The sequence below is a fragment of the Rhinopithecus roxellana genome, chromosome 6, assembly GCF_007565055.1.
Source record: "Rhinopithecus roxellana isolate Shanxi Qingling chromosome 6, ASM756505v1, whole genome shotgun sequence".
Classification (NCBI taxonomy): Eukaryota; Metazoa; Chordata; class Mammalia; order Primates; family Cercopithecidae; genus Rhinopithecus; species Rhinopithecus roxellana.
Genome location: NC_044554.1, coordinates 6,321,201 through 6,325,947, shown reverse-complemented (window position 1 = coordinate 6,325,947; position 4,747 = coordinate 6,321,201).

The following is a 4,747-nucleotide window of genomic DNA, read 5'->3' as shown; positions in this document are numbered from 1 at the left end:
AGTGCCTGATCAGGCTAGACAGTCAGGTGTTGATGGTGTGTGGGAGTTGGGTCCCACAGGACAGTGGGAAATTATTAAAAGGCTTTAAGGGAGAATAACAAAGTAATACTTGTGCTTTTAAAAAAATCACTCTGGCTGCACCGTGGAGAATTAGAAGGGCTAAGAGGTGAGGCAGTAAGATCAGCAGGCAGGAGGTTGAAAGCCAGAAGATCAGCCAGCAGAAATGTATAAGCCAGTTGTCAGATGGTGATGACCACTTGGAGCAGGAGGACTGGGAACGGAGAAGATATTTAGAGGCTCAACTGGGCTTGGTGATAATTAGATAAGTGGGTGAGGGAGAAGGAGGAGTCACACATGGTTCTCAGTTTTCTGGCTTGGGCCTCTGGGTAGATGAGAGTGCTGTTCACGGAGATGAGGGAATACTGAAAAGCAGGCTTTGTGGGTGAGGAAGTTGATAAATTCCAATCTGAGGTTGACCAAATTCTGAGAGGAACAGCAGATGTCCAGTGGGCAGTTGAATATATGGGTCTAAAGTTTCCAATCTGTGTTTTGAATCCATGCTTGATGTGATAGCTCATATATGAAACTGGTATTATGAGAAAGTATAAAGTCGACCAGCCAGCATGGACCCAGCCAAGTTCTGTCTTTATTAAATTTCACTGTGGTAAATTTTCTTTTCCTGATTTTCTAATATCACAGTGTTAATTTGCATACTTCTATTGAGTTTTAGGATCAAATAGCAAATCTGAATTACATATTTCACTTGCCACGTGGTCTTGGCTGGACACATGGCTAATTGATTAACTTAAAAAGAAATTAGCCAGGCATGGTGGCTCACACTTACAATCCCAGCACTTTGGGAGGCTGAGGCAGGAGGATTGCTTGAGGCCAGGAGTTTGAGAGCAGCCTGGGCAACATGAGGGGATGTCAGTGGGGCTGCAGGGATGTGGAGATGCAGTGACTATTTGGCAGTATTCAGTCTGATGGGGCCTGGGCTCTCAAAATGGTACCATGCTGCAGCTGTTTAGCACTCAGGCATGTGGAATTCAGTGTGAGCTCCCTTTCTGGAGTACTGCTGCCATATGGCCTCTAGAGAGCGTCCTATGCTAGTCTCAGGGACCCAAGAATTGAGGGGCTCTCCTGTAGTTAAGATTGCTAGAGTTCGTGGTGGGAATGTGGACTGCTGGGGATGTCTCACTTACCCTTTCCCTGCACTGGGGAGCCTTTCTGGGCTCCCAGCTGACCACCTCACTTCCCTCTCCTTTTATGCCTCTGGTATTTCCTGTCACTTCTCTGTTGAATTTCAGTGTTCTTTTAGATGTTCTATTTGCAGTGTGATTATCTACTTGCGATTTTGGTTGTTCTTTGTGGAGGAAGCGAGTGCTGGATGCTTTTCATTAGCCATTTTAAAGCCCTTGGGTAAGGTTAATTCTCCCCTACACAGTGGGTTTAGGGGCAGGGCTAATGAAGGAAAAAGTCAAAAGTAACTTGGTGGTTTAAAGTCTGGGTGACTGAGAGAACAGAGGTGCTGTTGTCAGAAACGAAGCCAAGAGGTAGATCTGAGTTGGAAGATAGGAGGACAAGAAGATGGGAGGATGATCATAGATCTAGTTTCTGAGTTTGAGATGATGATCTACTATCCTGAATGTTTGCTGATCTCAGAATGGCAGTGGTGGTGGAGGAGGCAAACCTGCACAGGTGGCATGGGAGGTGGTGAGGCCAGTGGCAGAGGCAGGAGGGGCAGCCGGGGTTAAACGAGGTGCTGAAAAGAGAGAGTGGATGGAGTTTGCAGGGCACCAGGAACCACCACTTACCCTGCCTGGCAAGTCTTGGATTAGGAAAACAACCTCTGAACAGCCCACCTCCCACTACCTGGCATTTTGGGAAACCTACTTTTCATAGGTGACAAGGGTGTCACCCTGTTGGGGTAATTTCTTCATGCTGTAAGAAAGTCTTATTTACCATGCCGGTGTTAATACTTTTCTAAGCAATAAAATCAATATCATCATTGAGGTTGACATCACTCAGGGTATTTTTGCCCCTATTTCAATTTATAATCTCTTCTATCTCAGTGGTATCTGCCAGACAATTCAGTCTTTATCTGTATCCACAGAATACATATCTCAGACTGGCTTCTCTCAGTAACTTCCAAATGTTCATTTTCCTAGCAGACCCGTAAAATTTTCTGTTTGTAATAGCCCTTACTTTAGTCTAAATTTACCTTTAATGTATTTTCGTAAAGATGCTTTGAGTATTAACAGAGCTAAGATGCCTCTCCAGGGTATGCATCTGTATTCTGTGTTTCTCTCCACCAAGCAAAATTTTCCAAGACCCTGAGCCCTCTTGTCTATCTAGTCAGTGAACTGCCATTGCTTTTGCCCATAGTCTTCCTGATGATGGCAGCAAAACTGTAAAGTAAGAGCCAAAGCCAGGGATACAAATGGAACTCTGCAAAGCTCCAAGTAGAGGTTCCAGAATCCAGAAAAACAAACATGCATGAGCTCTCAGGGAGGTAGTATGATGGGCTGAGGCATGAGATAAGGGGCCTCTGTTCCCCTCTTCTTGGTGGGGCCTGGAGGAAACAATGCACCCAGTATTTCATTCTCCTGAAAGACGGCAAATTACTCCCATTGTTGAATGTACCTTCCTTGCAGGCTTGGGCTGGCCAAGTGTCTCCTGGAATGGGGAAAGGAGATGAGTCCCCTAAAAGTCCTGTTTCTTGAAACTTCCCATATCTTTGTAAGAGTCTTATATGGAGGGAGAAACATATTGAGAAGGGGTATTGGGAAATCAAGCATAGCCCTCTGATGGGTGATGAGGAACTGTGCTGTTAATCTTGGCTGGCAGCTTGGTCAAATTCCCTCCCCAGGATTGACTGTTTTCTCCCATGTTACACTAGTCAGTCTCTCTCGCATGCTCTCTTTAGGCAATTGGCCACTGTTAACATCCACGCTCTATGCTCTGCCAAGCACCACTGGCTTTCCTCAACTCTTTTCTGAGAAGTACCTGAATGGTAACTGAATTGGTAACGGTGTGTCTATGTCACAAGGCCTGGACTAGAACAGAGATGTGGCTATATCTGGCCCACGGGGGTCAGTGACAACTCCCCTTCCTGCATTTATTTGCCTTTACTTGTATAACAAGGTGCCCTGATAGGATACTTTCCCTGAGCCTTTTGCTTGCTTTTGAGAGAAACTGACAGCTGTATGCTTAGTAAGTAGAGTCACATGGGACTAGATCTTTAATTGAAGAGTTAGAGGAGTTGAATTGTTCCTTTTAATGTGTTGCTGTAAGGCATCAGCGTGCCTGCTCTGGGCAAAGAGGTAAGGGGACTTTATGTCTGACTTGGAAGAGCCAAAGTGCAATTTTATTACATGCATAGATTGTATACAGGTAAAGTCAGAGCTTTTAGGGTATCCATCACCCAAATAACATACATATGTATGTTACCTAATGTACTCACTAAGTAATTTCTCATCATCTACCCCTGCCCAGCCCCCTACCCTTCCAAGTCTCCAGTGTTTACCATTCCACACTCTATGTCCATGTGTACACATTATTTAGCTCCCACTTATGAGTGAGAACATGTGATATCTTTCTGCATCTGACTTTTTTTTCTTAAGACAATGGCCTCTGGTTCCATCCATGTTGCTGCAAGAGACATGATTTCATTCTTTTTAAAAAAAATGGCTGAATCGTTTTCCATTGTGTATGTGTACCACATTTTCTTTATCTAGTCATCCATTGATGGACACTTAATGGGTTAGGTTAGTTCCATATTTAGGTTAATTCCATATTTTTGCTATGGTGAATTGTGGCATTGGTGTTTAAAATCTGGGGAGAAGATGGATCAGTTTGTACAAGAAGCCATGGAATGGGACTCTCATCTCTTCTTCCTAAGATTTAGAGTTTTGTGTTGGTTTTGAGTCAGCCTAAGTGGCCCTAATCCAGGCCCAAAGCCTGTCACACCTTGGGGCTGGTGAGGCTCTACAGCTGAGCATAATACAGAGATGCCACTCTTGCCCTGTGTCCTTTACATAAACAGCCTCTGAACTGCTGAGGCCCGTTGGGGAATGAAGTCAGCAGGACAGTGGAGAGGCCATGCAGGAGCCATGGGGAAGGTGGAGCCATGGAGGCAGGTGTGTAGGGACGGCTGCTCTGTTCCTACCAATCTGTGAGAACCTGTGGGGTAGCTTTTGAGGACTCCTCTTGAGGGTTTGTAGAGCATCTTTGTGGGGCTGAAATTCCTGCCTGGTTGGGAGGATGCTGTGGAGTCAGCAAACACTGAGCTTAAATATTAACAGAACATCATTGTAGACAAAAGCCGGGGCAGCCTGGGGTCATTCAGCAAAATTCTGAGGGTACCCCTGCTCTCACCTGCATGGCTGAAGGGCTGAACCATCTTCTCGGCTTGTTTTCTCAACATTTTGGGTTGCTCCATTGCTTTCAGAATCCCATATACTCGGCCAGGTTCTTGGTTTCATGATGCTTTAGTCAGCTTGGGTTAACATGACAAAATACCATCGACTGAGTGGTTTAAACAACAGAAACTTATTTTCTCACAGTTATGGAGGCCAGAAGTCCAAGATCAAGATGCCAGTGTGGTGAGTTTCTGGTGGGGACCCCTTTCCTGGTTTGTAGTTGTCTGCCCTCTCACTGTGTCCTCACATGGTGGGGAGACAAAAAGAGAGGGGAGGAGGGGCAGGAGAGACAGGGGGAGAGAACTTTCTGGTATCTCCTTTTATTA